This window comes from Symphalangus syndactylus, chromosome 1 (assembly GCF_028878055.3).
Source record: "Symphalangus syndactylus isolate Jambi chromosome 1, NHGRI_mSymSyn1-v2.1_pri, whole genome shotgun sequence".
NCBI lineage: Eukaryota > Metazoa > Chordata > Mammalia > Primates > Hylobatidae > Symphalangus > Symphalangus syndactylus.
The window spans coordinates 144,872,761-144,890,652 of record NC_072423.2 but is presented as its reverse complement, the minus strand read 5'-3'; the positions used below and the strand labels follow the sequence as shown (position 1 = coordinate 144,890,652).

At 37.3% G+C, this 17,892-nt stretch overlaps 1 protein-coding gene and 1 long non-coding RNA gene across 5 annotated transcripts in view; one reads left to right on the top strand and one right to left on the bottom strand.

Moving 5' to 3' along the window:
• The window catches only part of MSR1 (macrophage scavenger receptor 1), a 526,719-nt gene that overhangs the window by 348,082 nt on the left and 160,745 nt on the right, over positions 1-17,892 (bottom strand). The window lies entirely within an intron of this gene.
• On the top strand, positions 1,354-17,261 carry LOC129486864 (uncharacterized). The gene is made up of 3 exons (XR_008659127.2): positions 1,354-2,023; positions 13,179-13,265; positions 13,479-17,261. It is a non-coding gene; the product is annotated as an uncharacterized lncRNA (long non-coding RNA).

Genomic DNA, 17,892 nt, shown 5'->3' with positions numbered 1-17,892 from the left:
GCTGTTGAGATCCATACCATCTGCTAAGATCTGTGCCATCGGCTTGAAAGCTGCATATGCTATGGATATTTGCCCGATCAGATAAGATCCGTTCTGTCAATTGAGATTCATGTCAGCTGCTGAGACCCACACTGGCTGTTAACATCTGCACCAGCTGCTGAGAGCCACTTACCCCTTTTCTTTGTTCTTAGCTTCCCCCAGGCATTCTAACTATGCTGGATTCCCTTAGCACTCTGAGTGTGATAAGACAAAAGCAGGTCTTTTGAGCAGTGCCCCAAAAGCCTGGAGATGTTAAATGCCCACTGATTCCCTTTCCCTCATGGGAGAAATCACAGGTTGAGGGAATCTCCCTCAGTACTAGGGTGTGCTGGCTTGAGGGAGTGAGTGATTAGAAACTGCTCTTCTTGTCATTTTAATGTGATTATTCTTGGTTTTGTGCCATCCCGGAGCATTGTAATCTCTTATCTGGATTCTTGAGTTCTCATAAAGCTATTTTGGTCGATATGTGGTGACAAATCAATCTATTTGTTTTTATGAGAAGATACAGAAATATGGACCTTGACAAAAAAAACATGCATTCCACTTGTTTCCTCAATTTTATTGGGTTTGGCAGGAACCTTCTAACTCAGAAGGAAGGTAGCCATTTCAGCCTAAAGACACAGAAAATGACGCTCATCCAGTTGAGAAAGCAAGAAATGTACATGAATGTTCACCAAATTCCTCAGTCACTCATAAGTTTCAGAATGGCATCAGACGTCGGTTCAATTGGAAATAAGTCTACATCTGTTCTTCATATATTAGTAACTCAAAAAGTCAGTCATAAACAAGCACCTCCTCCAGAATGCTAAATGTATAGGTGAGTTTCTGAATTATTTTCTAAAATGTACATTCCAGTAATTTTAGAAACACCAAAGTAATCATATGATGCTGCTGAAGCTACAGAACATTATGGAATGCTATTGTCTTCATATTCACTCAGTCGTTTAACTAAATATGTTATACAAAGTTATGATAATGTCTATAGATATCACATATTGCACTTTTTATATTTAGAATAATTTATTGAAATCTTGTGTTATTTGATGATTCAACAAATGCCTTGCACATAATCAATTACAATCTCAGCTCCCATATCATATCTATTATTGGTTTGATAGAGTAGATGTCACAGTTTAGCACTCGTTCTAAATTTATATCTGAAATTTTCTGCACTCAAGACATCCAGCATTCTACAAGAAAATCCAATTAGAATAATAGTAGCTTACAAAGGCAATTTTTTCAGCATCACTAAAAGGTAAGTAACATCATTTGACTTCAATTAAATAAAGTGACACTAAAATCTTTGTAAGCAAAAATATAACAATAGAAATATATTAGCATGGAAATTTATAGGCACACCATAAATTAGGCTTTAGAATGAAGTGTAATGAGTGTCAGCTGCAGCAATTTATTCCTTAAAATGCAAAACAAACTTTACTAGCTAAATTCACGACAGAAAGGAATTATGAAAAATCACATTTCTTTACTGTATCCAATTCCAGTGTACTTTCAATTAGATAAGAGTTTGATTCAGGTGAGGATCCAGAAAATATATAATGCCTGAAAAACAGATACACTTGTAGCCACAGGGCATTGTTATATGAGAATGAAGTAATTAGATCTCTAAATTACTCCATTGTTTAATTCAATTCAATTAAATATATCCTCTAAATATCTCTGGTATTTTCAGCAATTTTCCTTAGTCATTACAAGAAACAGAAAGTCAAGAAAGAGTTATCATTCTGGGCAGGCCCAATCTTATCTTTTTAGACTCTTTAGGTGGGGTTGGGAGAGAGGTCTATCCCTTCCTCAGAATCTGTGCTTCTATTTTAGAATCCTGTACGGTTCTGAGGCAGATACCTTACAGTACAAGAGTCATTTATCCTGACAGGCACTGTCCTTCTTCTCGTCAGCATGACCGTGAGGACTGGGATGAGCTTGAATGAGTCCAAGTTCTACATGGGGTTCCGAGATCTTCCTTGAGGTAACCAGCTGTTCTGCTTGCTTAAATCACTCTTTTTTTTTTTCTTGAGATAGAGTCCCGCTGTTGTCCAGGCTGGAGTGCAGTGGCGTGATCTCGGCTCACTGCAACCTCTGCCTCCTGGGTTCAAGCAATTCTCTTGCCTCAGCCTCCCCAGTGGCTACAATCACAGGTGCGCACCACCACACCAAGCTATCTTTTTTTTTTTTTGACAGAGGTTCACTCTTGTCACCCAGACTGGAGTACAGTGGTGCAATGTTGGCTTACTGCAACCTCCGCCTCCCGGGTTCAAGTGATTCTCCTGCCTCAGCCTCCCAAGTGGCTGAAATTACAGGCGCTCACCACAAGTCCTGGCTAATTTTTGCATTTTTAGTAGAGATAGGATTTCACCATATTAGCCAGGCTGGTATCGAACTCCTGACCTGAAGTGATCCGCCTGCCTCTTCCTCCCGAAGTGCTGAGATTACAGGCATGAGCCACCACACCCAGCCTTAAATGACTCTTGTAACCATTTCCCCTCTAGAATATCGCTGGCCTTTTCGCTTCTGTGCTGGAAGCTGAGGACATGTCACTTGTGCTTTGAAACCCCCATCTCCATTGTCACCATCTCCCTTCATGCCAAGCTGGGAAAACTTTCTACTTTCAGTGAAATCCTTCTGCCTTTGTGTTTATGGTTAAGATATTTTATCTACGTCTCAATCTTCTCATGTCTCTAGAGTTTAGAAAGACTTGCAAGAGCCTTCTGCATTCTACCTTGCTTCAAAACTCCTCAAAACAAGCACAAGTCTGACCACTTACTCATATGAAATGTGAGGATAGTGAAGTGTGAGTGGAAGGGGAGAATACACAGATTTTAAAACACGGTAATGCCTCAAAATATACCACCACCCGAAATACCTAACTTGCAGGGTTGTAGTAATGCTTAGAATTTCTGCATGTAAAATTTCTTGCATATTCTAGAGTTTTTCTGTAGTGATAGTTATTATTTTTATTATCCTATAGGATCGTATAAAATTACTCCCATGGTTTAGATTTCTGATATTCCTGCAACAATTATTTGAACAAATTATATATAACAGATGGAAGATATTGAATGAGTCCCAAGGACTAGCCAGAGAGAGAGCTCAATGCAGCAAAGTTAAACCCCTGATACTTTGAAAATTCAATGAAGATTTAAATTCTAAAAGCTACAAATCAAATTTAGACCTAAACAATGAGCATGGTTTCTGACACATATATCCAATAAGCAATCTTCCTATATTTCTACTGACATTTTCTTAACAGCTTCAGTTCTCAGGTTTATCCCCAAAAGACATGTTGGTAATTCGGCAAAGATAGCATACATGTGGTGCCTAATCTTTTCAAGGATACAGTTTATTTGAGAGTGGCTACTGTGAGGCTGATTAGAGGGCTATCACTATAAGAGAATGAAGAGGCAATATGAATTAGATCAAGGTAGTAAGAGTGATGAAAGAAAGAATTAGATGAATTCTATTTTACATAGATGCCTTCATGATTAATTGGCTCAGGTCCTGTACTAGGTAACAGAAATTTAAAAACTAGAGTGCAGTGGCGTGATCTCGGCTCACTGCAACCTCTGCCTCCTGGGTTCAAGCAATTCTCTTGCCTCAGCCTCCCCAGTGGCTAGAATCACAGGTGCGCACCTGTGATTCTTGTGATTCTAAAAACTAGAATAAAACCTCTAGTTTCCAGAATCAGTGGGTAAAAAGACAGTGAAGGCATTTGCTCAGATAGGAAGAACTGGAACTTCAGAAGGTCACAGAGAATTTTTTTCTAGTTTGATTAACGATATGCTTACCAGTTATTTCCATTTACATGTTTCAATGACATTTCAAATTCACTATATCTTTAATCACTGTCTATACATTATCAATATGCCAATAATTCCCAAATAAATATATCAAGCCTAGACTTTTCTTGAGATTTCACTTTGTTCTTAGTCTCGATACAAGCTCTGGAATTGTTAGCATATAGACAATAATAAAATTTATATCAGTGGATAAAATTATGTAAGGAGAGTGTAGAGTAAATAGGTAGAGAAAAAAATAAACTAAAAAAAAACCCTGGAAAACAGCAAATATAAGATGTCAGCAATATGTCACTGTAGAGCTGACAAGTATTGACTGCTTTCCTTTTTCCAGAACTGGGCTAAGACTATTTTATACTTTATTTCATTTAACCCCTATAGCAGGGATATCTGTAATAATGCCATGTGGACACAGAACATATTCTAATATTTAATGAGAAACGATGTCTGAAATCAGCAGGAAACTTCAAACGATCACCTCTGTATTATTCTTTGTATTATCTTCTTTACTTTAAGTAGAGGCACAGAGGAAGAAAAACTGGTAAATATTTGCACTCTCTTTAGAAGTTTGTTATGTGTTCTGGAAGTCAGAAATTTTTACACCTATAAAAAATCATGGGGGCCAGGCCAAGTGACATTCAGGTTGATAACAGCGCTTTTCGGGTCTTAAATGTCAGTGCTTTTAAGCCAGTCCTAATCTTTCTTGAATCAAATAAATGAATAATAAATGCTTGCAAGCTTTTTCCATGCATACCCTTATTGAAATCATGCATTCATTTAACAGTACTATGCATTTATAATGCTGGCTATTGATCAGAGTGGGGATTATGATCATTCTTCTTTCTCTGCATTCTATCAAATGCGCTTAAGATGTTTTGGTAATTCCTTTACATGTCTATCTTACCAATTAAGACTATGGGCTCATTGATGGTTGGGGCATATCTAACTTACCTTGGGTATCAAGAGTTTAGAAGTGAACATAAAATATATTATAAACTTAATAAGTTATGCTTTGAATGTTTCACATTTATAAAAATACATTTTTAATAATTTGTGAAGGATTAAAACACAAAGATTGTCAGTAGGTACTTTCTTTGAGGCCATGGTTAATGGCAGAAAAAACATGGGTCTGGGAGGTAAATACAAGTTTGAGTGCTCACTATATATTAGCTTCCTCCGTTTTCACTTTTATCCTTTTCATCTTAATTGCCCTGGTCCATTTCTGTAACCACTTGCTTGCAAAGGACCTCAACTTCCTTGCCTATCCCTCTGTCCTTGGTACTTACTTAGTAAGACTCTAGCTCTAGATAAAGCCAAATAGCTCCTTCCTCCATGCCTTAATCCATGAAACATGCTAGAGGGAAATCACCCAACCAGACTCCCTGGTTTTAACTCTGAATTAATAATCAAAAACCTCAAAGGTACGCTCAAGATTTGCAGCAACTTTACTATTTTTAACTAGCAAACTTGAGATGCCATTCACTAATATTATTTCACAACATCTTCTCTCTCTTCAAACCGAGAAAAATCATCAGATGCTAAATACATTTTCTTCACATCATCAAATTTGTAATAAGCCAGCACATGAAAAACTTACAAATGGTCTTCAGTGGGACATGGTGTAAGAATAATAATTCAACTTAAAAAAATGTCAGTTTATCCATCTACATTCACTTAAAAATTTCAGGCCTGCTAATACCTGCAGAACTTTTGGGTACATCTTACTACATACATCAGTAGGGTGCAGGAATTTAAGTTAGCTTATGTTTTCATTGCAAGTCTTGGAATCATGGCCCTAATGTAGCGGGTGTGGTCTACCAACTCTGTGTTCTTTCTTACACCCACATTATGCTTCAAGTACTTCAACTGGATTATCTCATCTATGTATTAAAAGAAAGTTTATTGAGTGTCATCTATGTGCAAAGCACCGTTATAGAAGCTGGCATAATAGCAGTGAAAAATACAAAGTTCCCATACTCATGAAGACGATATTCTGGTAGGAAGAGTTAGAAAAAACAAACACACTTATAAATGGGTAATAGAGTGATGAGTGTTATGGAGAGGAATAAAGCAATATGGGAAATAACAAGGCCCATGCAATTAAGATTTCATTTTATATGATTGGTAGAGAAGATTTTTAAATAAAATAATATTTGAGCAGAGTCTTGAAAGCTGTAGTACACACTATGTGCATGTGAGAAAAACACATGAGGAGGGGACAGCAAGCACAATGGCCCTGAATTGGTGCATGAGAGAAACAAAAAGCCAGTATAACTAGGTACAGAGTGATCAAAAAGAAGAGTGTTGAGGCTGGGTGCAGTGGTTCACACCTGTAATCCCAGCACTTTGAGAGGCCAAGGCAGCCATACGGCTTGAGCCCAAGAGTTCTAAACCAGCCCATCTCTCAACAAAAATTTTTAAAAGAATTATCCAGGCATGGTGGCACATCTGTAAAGTCCCAGCTACTCCAGAGGATGAGGTGGGAGGATCACCTGAGCCCAGGGAGTTTGAGGCTGCAGTGAGCTGTGATTGCACCACTGCACTCCAGCCTGGGCAACAGAGTGAGTCCCTGTCTCAACAAAGAAGAAGAATGAAAATAAGGAGAAGGAGATGAAAAGAAGGAAGAAGAGGAGGAGGAGAACGGGTGGAAGAAGAAGAAGAGGAAGAAGAGAAGAAGAAGAAGGAGAAGGAGAAGAAGGAGGAGGAGCAGGAGGAGGAGGAGTAAGAGAAGTTGAAGTTGAATAAGGAAGAGGAGGAGAAGGAGAAAAAGAAGGAGAAGAAGAAAGGATAGGGAGAAGAAGAAGAGTGCAAAGTTGTGAGTTTAAAGGACTTTGTGTCCATTGTAAGGATTTTCTTACTATTTTTTTCCAGAGGTGCAAAATAATCTGATGTGTTTTTAAAACAGTAGTGATTACCAGATAGAAAACCAAAGCAATAATTCATGCACCAGATTATAGTGGCTTGGCTGGGATTGGTAAAAGTGAGGTCATAAAATAGCTTAGATCCTGAATATGCTTTGGTCCTTCATCTCCTGGGACTATAACCCTCATATAACTGGGCAGGTTGACTTTCCTTCTACCTTCTGACACTCCTCGTTGCCTAAACTCTTCCACTCTGCACTCTGGAATTTCAGTTCCGTCAATAGCAAAATCTGTTGTGGCCTCAAATTCTTTTGTGAAAACTTCCTTTGCTTTCTTGCGCAAAAAGGTCCAAATCTTCCCTAAAACGTTGTTCCTGCTGCAGGCATATGTAGTGGCTGTTTTCTTTCCCATGCCCCTCACAACACCAAGGTTAGAAGACATGGCTCACATCCTCACTGTTCCTCATATTCACTTCCAGATGATTCTTGCTCTCAAATCCCACAAACACCCACTATTGTTTATTGTGTCATCAGACCCTACTACACACTATTCCTCTTACAACACTCATCTATCACTTCTTAGAACACTCATTTCCTTCCCTTTGGCTCCTGACCAAAGTCTCTTTCCTCAACACTACCTCTGTCACATGTTTCACTGATTTCCATACTAATGTACATGATCCTTTTAATCCTTCTTCCCGGGTCTTCCCATGGCAAAGACAAAGAAATGGCAACTAAAACCCATTCTGTCCTTCCATGAATAAAATTTCTAGCTAAATAAAGACCGCATGTCACAGAATCTTTCTCCAATTTTTTATTAAGGCATAGTCATGTTATTAGTTCTCACTAATAAAATGTGATCAAAGCTGATCTGTGCCACTTTAGGATCAAGGCTTTTAAAAGTTAGTTGGCCTCCTCTATGCCCTCATCATTCTCCTGCCCATAGGATGTAAGAAAAATAAGGCTTTGAAAAAATTTGAAAGGTAGGTGGAGTCTGGGTTCCTGAATCATTTATTGGAAGAAAATTGGCCACCAACTAGAAACACAGTTTGATAACAGGGACATGATGTATTTTTTTGGTTGTGTTTACAGCCACAACCTAGCATATCTAACTAATAAGACATCTCTCATCCAATAACTTGCCTAGGACCCCACCTCATCCACCACTTCCATGGTTACACCCAAGACCTAACATTGCCAATAGCTGCACACTTTCTGTGAGCAATATTTCAAATATTCCTTTTTGATGCCAGTTGCATTGTTTTAGCTCCTTCCCATTGGTGGTTACTTATCAACTTTTCAAAACACTATTCCATTGATGTTCACATTATTTTATGGTCCCTCATCTCCATAATACCCTGATTTCTGATTTCTCTTCTTACATAGGTTAAATATAATAGAAAAAGATATACAGGCATATCTTGGAAATATTGTGGATATAGTTCCAGACCACCACAATTCAGCAAAGATCACAATAAACCGAGTCACACAAATTTTTTGTTTCCCAGTGCTTGCAGTATGTGTACAACATACTGTAATCTAAGTGTGCAATAGCATTATTTCCACAAAAAAGTACCTGAATTTTAAAATACTTTATTGCTAAAAAATACCAGCAATCACATAAGACTTCATTGAGTAATAATCTTTTTGCTGCTGGACGGTCTTGCCTCAATGTTGATTGCTAGTGACTGATCAGGATGGTGTTTGCTGAAGGTTGGGGTGGCTGTGTCAATCTTTAAAAATAAGACAACAATGAAGTTTGCCACATCTATTGACTCTTTATTTCAAGGAAAATTCCTCAGGCAAGCTGCGGTGGCTCACGCCTGTAAGCCCAGCACTTTGGGAGGTCAAGGTGTGTGGATCACGAGGTCAGGAGTTCGAGACCAGCCTGGCCAATATGGTGAAACCCTGTCTGTACTAAAAATGTAAACATTAGCCAAGTGTGGTGGCATGCGCCTGTAGTCCCAGGTACTTGGGAGGCTGAGGCTGAAAAATCGCTTGAGCCTGGGAGGTGGAGGTTGCCATAAGCCGAGACCGGGCCACTGCACTCCAGCCTGGGGGACAGAGTGGGACTCTGTCAAAAAAAAAAAAAGAAGAAAGAGAGAGAGAAAGAAAGAAAGAAAGAAGAAAGAAAGAAAGAAAGAAAGAAAGAAAGAAAGAAAGAAAGAAAGAAAGAAAAGAAGAAGAAGAAGAAAAAGAAGAAGAAGAAAAGAAAGAAAGAAAGAAAAGAAAAACTTCTCTGTAGCATTTAATACTGTTCGATAGCATTTACCCACAGTACGTCTGTCAAGATTGAAGTCAATCCTCTCAACCCTTGCCATTGCTTTATCAACTACATTTATGGAATATTTGTTTGTTGTCATCTCAACAGTGTCTACAGCATCTTCATCGTGAGTAGATTCCCTCTCAAGAAACCACTTTCTTTGTTCATCTATAGGAAGCAACTCCTCATCCATTCAAATTTTGTCATGAGGTTACAGAAATTCAGTCACATCTTCAGGCTGCACTTCTAATTCTAGTTCTCTTGCTATTTCCACCACATCTGCAGTTATTTCCTCTGCTGAATTCTTGAACCTCACAAAGTCATCCACTGAGGGTTGGAATCAACTTCTTCCAAACTCCTGTTAATGTTGATATTTTAATCTCCTCCCATGAATCACAAATGTTCTTAATGGTTTCTAGAATGGTAAATTCTTTTCAAAAGGCTTTCAATTTACTCTGCCCAAATCCATCAGAATCACCATATATGTGGCAGCTATATCCTTACAAAGTATATTTCAAAAATAAAAAGACTTGAAAGTTGAAATTACTCTTTCATCCATGAGCTACATAATAGATATTGTGTTGTCTCTTACGAAACAGCCCACATTTCCTTGAACATCTCCATCTGAGCTCTTGGGTTACCAGGTGCATTGTTAATGAGCAGTAATATTTTGAAAGGAACGTTTTTTTTCCATAGTGGTCATAAAATAGTCAGTATACCATGCCGTAAACAGATGTGCTGACATCTAGGCTTTGTTGTTCCATTTATAGAGCACAGGAAGAATAGATTTCGCTTAATTCTTAAGGGCAATAGGATTTTCAGAATGGTAAATGAGCATTGGCTTCAACTTAAAATCACCAGCTGCACTAGCCCCTGACAAGAGACTCAGCCTGTCCTTTGAAGTTTGAAAGACATAGGCTTCCAAAGTTTGAGAAGTTTGGAGAAGCACAGGCTTCTCCTCTGTAGCAATGAAAGTCCTAGATTGTATCTTCTTCCAAGGGAAGGCTGTTTTGTCTACATTGAAATTCTGTTGGTGACTGTAGCCGCTTTCATCCATGATCTTAGCTAGATCTTCTGGATAACTTGCTGCAGCTTCTTCATCAGCAATCACTCCTTAACCTTGCACCTTTATGTTATAGACGTATCTTCTTTCCTTAAACCTTATGAACCAACCTCTGCCAGTTTCCAACTTTTTTACTGCAGCTTCCTCACCTCTCTCAGCCTTCACAGAATTTAAGTTAGGGCCTTGCTCTGGATTAGGCTTGGGCTTAAGAAAATGTAGTGACCGTTTTGATCTATCCAGACCACTGAAACGTTCTCAGTATCAGCAACAAGGATACTTTGCTTTCTTATCATTCCTTTGTTCACTGGAGTAGCACTGCTAATGTTCTTCAAGAACTTTTTCTTTGCATTCACAGCTTGGCTAACCAACTCATACAAGAGGTGCAGCTTTTGGCCTAGCTTAGCCTTCAACATGCCTTTCTTACTAAGCTTAATCATTTCTAACTTTTGATTTAAAGTGAGGTATGTGTGACTTTTTCTTTCACTTGAACCCTTAGAGCCTATATTGTATGGTTATTCATTGGCCTAATTTTATTATTGGTGTGTGTCAGGGAACAGGGAGGCCTAAGGTGAGGGAGAGAGCTGAGGAAATGGCCAGTTGGTGGAGCAGTCAGAAGTCACATATTTATTAAGTTTATTATTAAGTCAGAACTCACACATTTATTAAGGTCTTATATGGGTACAGTTCATGGTTCCCCAAAATAATTACAACAGTAACATTAAAATTGCTGATCACAGGCCAACATACAGATATAATAATAATGAAAAAGTTTGAAATACTGTGAGAATTACCAAAATGTGACAAAGAGACACAAAGTGACCACATGCTGGTGAAAAAAAAATGGCGCTGATAGAATTGTTCAGGGTTGCCATAAATCTTCAGTGCATAAAAAACACAGGCCAGGTGCACTGGCTCACACCTGTAATCCCAGCTCTTTGGGAGGCTGAGGCAGGCGGATCACTGGAGGTCAGGAATAGCTGAGATCAGCCTGGCCAACACGGCAAAATCACACATCTACTAAAAATAGAAAAATTAGCTGGGCATGGTGTTGCAAGCCTGTAATTCCAGCTACTTGGGAGGCTGAGGCATGAGAATCACTTGAACCCGGGAGGTGGAGGATGCAGTGAGCCAAGACTGTGCCACCGCACAACAGCCTGGGTGACAGAGCGAGGCTCTCTCTCAAAAAACGAACAAAGAAACAAACAAATAAACAAAAAACTTCAAGATCTGTGAAGCACTATAAAGTGAAGCACAATGAAACCAGGTCTGCCTGTACTCCAAATCCCTTGTCCCTGTCACTTGGTCACAGTTACTTGCTTAAACCACAACCCTGGTTAAATTTGGTCCCCCCCAATATTGTATCTCTGTACTAATAGAGCTGAATGGGGATGGGAAAAAAAGCAGAGAACCATGATAACTAGTTTCCCCTAAATTGGCTGACGCTAACTTCAGTTAAACCCATAATGGTGACACAAAGTTTTTCTATATTTCTTAAGTCATCTATTCTCTCACTGCCTTTTATCTTCAAATGTACACCACCAAAAATTCATTCTGTATATGAGCCGGTGTTGTGTTTTGTTTCACTGAAAATACTGAGGCCATCCCAAAAATCCTCCATAAGATCACCGCCACTTAGAGTTTCACCATCTGTGCACACATAGTTTGCCTTCTTTTTTGTACCTATGGATAAATTTCATGTTATACTAGCCAAGGTCAAGATGTCTGCCCTAGAATTCATTCCTCTCCCGCCTACACTCAGGAATATTCTTCTAGCAATTCTCCCTTTTTTCATGTCTGAAGTTTTCGTCTCTAGTAACTCGCTCTCCAAAATAAATACTACTTCTCTTATCTTAGAATGTTACATTTACTCCAATCCTCCTTCACTTACTATGTAAATTTTTACAGCAAAATGTGTACACAGCATTTCATGTGCACAAAGAAAAATGTATACAAAGTTTTATTTGTGGTCTCTGATTTTCTTCCCCCAGTTTTCCATTCACCCCAATCACAGTTTTGCCTCCCACTGCAGCTCTGCCCATCAATAAAACCCCTTGACATCACTAAATCTAGGGGTCATTCTTCGCCATCTGCTCATTTGACACAACAGCATGACAGAGTAATTGTGATTCTTGGAACCATTTTCTCCTCTAGGCTCTCAAGGTTCTATTCATCATGGTCTTGTCCAACTTCTGTTTCTTGTCTCTCAGTGTTCTTTCCTGGTTCCTCTTCCTTCCCCTCACTTCCATTTGCTGTGTCCCAGTGTTTAGTCTTTAGTGTCTTTTATTTCTTATCTAAACTCTTGGTTGACTACCTCAATCAATTTCATGCCTTTGAAAAACATACACGGTCTTTCACTTATTACAATTTATATATTCTCTGAACTCTAGGCTCATCTATTCAACTCTCTATTTGCTATCTTAATTTGGATGTCTCACAGCCATCTTAAGCTTTACATGTTCAAGATTAACTCCTTATATTATCTTCCACCAAAAATCCACTGTTGCTGGGTGTGGTGACACATGCCTGTAGTCTCAGCTACTTGGGAGGAAGAGGCAGGAAGATTCTTTGAGCCCAGGAGTCTAGAGCTGCAGTAAGACTTCTACAAACAGAGTGACTCTGTTTCTAAAAAACAAATCAGATAAAATCATAGTGTTCTTCTCATAATCTTACCCATCTCAATAAAAGACAAATGAGTTTTTCCAAATGTGAAAGCCAACTACTTTGGAGAGTCCGTTAACTACTTTTATTCACACTATAGCTGTAAACCTCCAGCAAATCTTACCAGCTCTACTTCTGACATATACTCAGAATCCAACTGCTTCTCACTTCTTACTGCTACTACTGCTGGGCCCTGGCCCCCCTCACCTTCTATACAGATTCTTGTTGTACCTTTAGGTTGGTCTTCTCTAAATGCTGCCTTTGACCATCAACAAGCTTCCAGGATGATCTTTTTTAAATCTTTGGCAGTATGTTACCTTTTTTGCTTAAAATCCTATAGGGATTTTTATCTCACTTAGTGTAGAAGTCAGTTTTTTGTTTTGCTTTGTTTTGCTACGAGACACTATTTTACCTCCAAATGTTGCCATTAATTCTTTGAACCCCTCTCCTATTGCTCATGTTCTTATCCTGGGCTCTTTATTTCAGCCACACTGTTTCTGGAATGCCTAGGAAAATCCCTGCTTCAGAGCCCTCACAGCAGGAGTTACATTTTCATGCCTTCTTTACTCAAATGTGAGTGAGATTTTTATTGGCTGTCCTTGTCTCCTTTTCTTTTATATTCATCATAGGCAGAATAAAAGATGGCCACATCCTAATCCTCCAAACCTGTGAATATGTTAGGTTAAATGGCAAAGGGGAATTAAAGTTGTAAATAGAATTAAGGTTGCTAGTTGGTTGACTTTACAATAAGGACATCATCCTGGATTATCCACTTGGGCTCCACAGAATTCCAAGAGTACTTTGAAGTAGAAGAGCAAGGCAGAAGAGGAGAGCCAGAGTGAAATGTGACTACGGAAGAAACACACAGAGACCGGCAGCTTTGCTAGTGTTGAAGACGCAGGAAGAAAGCCGTGAACCAACAATGAATGTGGATGGCCCACAGAAGCAAGAAAGGGCCAAAAAATAAACTTACCCCTAGAACAACCTGATGGGAATGCAGTCCTGCCAATATCCTGATTTTAGCCCAGTGAGACCCATTACACAGTGGGTCTACATGACCTTACACAACCAAAAGGCAGTACGATTGTGTTGTTTTAAGCTCTTAAATGTGTGGCAATTTGTTACAGCAGCAATAAAAAACTAACACCTATCTAAAGTTTAATCAACTTCTCAACATTCCTTTCCCCTTTCCGCTGTTTTATTTTTGCCATAGCATTAATTTCTTACTAATGTACATTATGGTTTTTTCATTTTTCTTATTAATGCTGTGTCTCATTGGAATGCAAGTTCTGAGAAGGATGTAAGAACAGATATGTTTGCCTTTTTTGCTGACTGCGGTATCCCCACCACCCACAAGTGTGCCTAGAGCATGATAAATATTTTATTAAAATTTTTGAATGAATACATTGAATATATATGTGTGTGTGTGTGTGTGTGTGTGTGTGTCTGTGTGCTGATTGGTTATATTTAATTTAGATTCTCTCTATTGCTTTATCTTGTGCTTGTTAAGGACCTTTCTTATTTACTTACTGAGTTATTCAATAATTACTACTTCTGCCCTCCAGTAAATCATCTTGCAGCCCTGAGTTCTCACTTTCTTAACTCCAGTTTACTTGATCCTTCTCCCTATAATTTCATACCACATTTGAAGCAAAAATTGCCCTTTTTAGAGCACTTTTTAAAACACCTGCTCACTCAGAAAGTATATCAGGAACAAAGGCATTTAGTGATTCTTGATATGCACTTGTTAAACATTGCTGAGTGGTCAGCACAGTGAACATAACGGATTACATTGTAAAATCTTTTATGATATATTTAATCTTAATTTGTTTTTGATGAATAACAACAAAACATATTAATCTTATAATTAGCAATAAATGAAAAACATAAGTTTATAATATTTGGTAAAGTAATGACTATATATGTTGCAGAGACAAGAAGGTCATACATACACAGATGCCTTTATATGTTTTTACCCTAGAAAACTTAAAAAGATTCATCCATTTTCCTACCTAGATTTTATTTTGCTTTTGATCACTTTTCTTACCTTAATTTATATTTCAATATGGTATTTCATCTTCAATATTATACTTTTAAAAGTACTAGCTTCTAAGGAAAATAAAATTGAATTTATTCTTGAAATCATTTTTCATATGTATAATGTGGTATCTACTTTATTCATATTATGTTAGATAGTAGGCAATAGTTTGGAGTGGCTGATTGCCCTGTTCATACTATTCCAAGCAATATCTAAAGACAAATGCACTGAACAAACTGAGTTAAACTTTCTCTGCTGAAATTTGCAGCTTATTTAGTGGCTTATGAGAGGAAACACACACACAGATTGAATAGAAAAGGATTTTTCCCCATTAAAACATCCTTATGTATTCTCATTGTGATTACACGGAGGTCATTTTTCAAAATGCCAAATGGTTTCTTATCAGAATAAGAATGACACAAGCTGTGGTCTGACTTATGTGACATTGAATCTCAAAATGAGTCACTAAAGTAAATTAAAAAGTGAGAGTTTTGAAGCAAGTTAGCATTCCCTCCTGAATCCTGCCTTGTAGAGTGTCATGATGTATTGAACTATCAAGAACATACTATACAAAACACACACACACAGTTAGTATTTACTCCAGAATTACGTTATTATAAAATCAATGAGTTGACATCATGTATGAAATTTTCCATGCAAGGCGTCAGGGAAAATTCTGTATAGTCAAACTCAGCATTAGTCCATCCCATTGGGTAATTACAGCATTCAAAACTCATGCCAATTATTATGGCCATTTATGTGCATAATAACATCTGTCAATCTTCCAGCTATATTTATCTTATACAAGTAATAGTGCTGTCTCATGTAGAAATGAGAAATATGTTAATTAAAGCAAATTGAAATTTTTATTTCCCATAATTTGAATGACTATCTGAAGAATTGGAAAATAAGTGATTAAAATAAAAACAGATATCTAAGATTTTAAAATAAAGTTTGCTCTAATTTTTAGATCATTTTAATTAGTTCTCAAATAGAGTCCAAACAAAATAGCACACCATTTCCTTTACTATGGTTTTGCAAATACAGTTGTGATGATAATTGGTCAATATTGTTTGGCAGAGGCCAATTTCATCTGAAAGTTTATGAGTTTGGTCTGTGTTAGTTCTGTAAAGATTGGCTTTAATTCCAAAAATCACCTTATAAGCCATCGACCAAATGCTTTCTGTTTTGTTTTGCAATATGAATAATAATAGTCATCGCAGGGGTATTAAAAAACATCCTTAGAAACCCCTTACCTTCATCCAAAGTTGTATTTAAATCTACAGGTGAAGAAACCTAAAGTAGAATGGTAAACTTCATCCACGACCCAAACTGGCAAATAAAGATAACCCAAAATATTTTTTGTCAGCAAGCACAATGTTTTGTAGTAGTTGTTATGCCTGTTTTTGTTTTTTTCATGATGTGAGGATGAAATGAACAGAGTTTGAAAACATCTCTGTTTAGAAGCTCCATTTCATTTTGAATAATAATTCCCTCTAATAACTTTTTTTTAACTTTCTGCCTTACCAGTTGGCTATTCAATATCATATGGTACAGTTTACTTCAGACCCAGAGCTTTTCCTCAAGTTGTTATTATAATTTTTACAACTAAAATGCAAAACATCTATTTGTATTATTATTAAACCAGATTTAATTTATTCATTTATTAAAGAATACTAAACAACCTGAGGACATAAATAAAACATACTTTTTAACGGAGAGTGAAAAACAATCCTTTCATCATGATTTTATCTTCTGTATTCAATGGTTTGACCTGGCAGTTGTTTGTTTGTTTGTTTATTCTTCAAGCAATTTAAAAAAGAAAAACTATCCTGAGAAGGACATCCATCTATATGCTATGAGCTAATTATCGCTGGTGCTTTTCTAATCAGATGACGTAGCCAAGTCAAGTAAATATTCTTGAATTTGTTAATCTATAGAACTAGATTGTAATACTATATGTTTCACAGGATTTTTGTTAAAACTAAGTGGAATAATTTGTGAAATGTTATGCCCAACATCTGGTAAACAGTAGGCTGAGCGCGTTCAGGGAGCAGGTCAGTTTCGATTACCTTCATGCTTAGGACAATGCCTGGGACACTGCAGGAACTCAATTACAATTGTTCATTGAATCAGTGAATATATGAATAAAACCTACTTTCTATTTTTGACATCTAATCAGGGTTTATTAGTGCAAAGACACAGAATTGGGGATGGAGATAAATCAATGAAAATGAAAGCAGAGTCATCATATAGAAATATCAAGAACAGTAAATATCCAGGTAGTTAAAGTAACATTTGTTCGGAGGACGTAGATAATTTAAAGAGAAATTCTGTCTTTATATATTAGGTTTATATATTACTAAAAATAGTGATTATCTAGCTCTTTAAAATGTTGACTGCCTGAAGTTCTAGAACATAGAGGGAGAACTGTGATTTTGTTTTGTTTCATTTTTAGTTTGTATGTGTTAACAAAATACTACTGCTAAAGTGTCCTGCTCCATCGACTTTAACCGATATCCACCAACTGGAGTCAAATCTAGATTTAAAAGTGACATATGATTAGAAAAAGGGAAGTAGAGATACACATTAAATATAATAATCTGTCACCTAATACATACAAAAAATAAAAAATACTTTTCATGGTAGGAAAAGGACCCCTTCTCAGACAATGCTCCTTCCATTATACTTAAAAACATCAGTAGTGATAGACAATCTTAAGAGGCTGTCTGTATTCACTTTCTAGTCATCCTGAAGGCCTTTTGTATGTTTCTTAAAATAGTTAATGAAGAAAAGCCTTGAAAAGAATTTTAGTAATATCCACGGTCACAAGTTTAGAAATCACTTGTATCTAATGAAAGAAACCTGATAAGCTGGCTTAATATTCAATATATGAGCTTGTTTTCCCACCGGCTCACATTTAAGGCATGTAGAATGTACTTTTCAGGGAATGATATATTTGTGGAGTAAAGATGATAGACTTTGCAGATATTCTTCGGGACAGATCATTCAAATGTATGTCCTATTTGGAACGTTGCTGCAACTTGCGTGTGTGGATGCTGTTAAGGACTGAAGGTTTGTGTCCCTCTAACATCATATGTTGAAATTTTAACCCTCATTGTAATGATATTAGGAGGTGGGGCCTTTGGAAGATGATTAGGT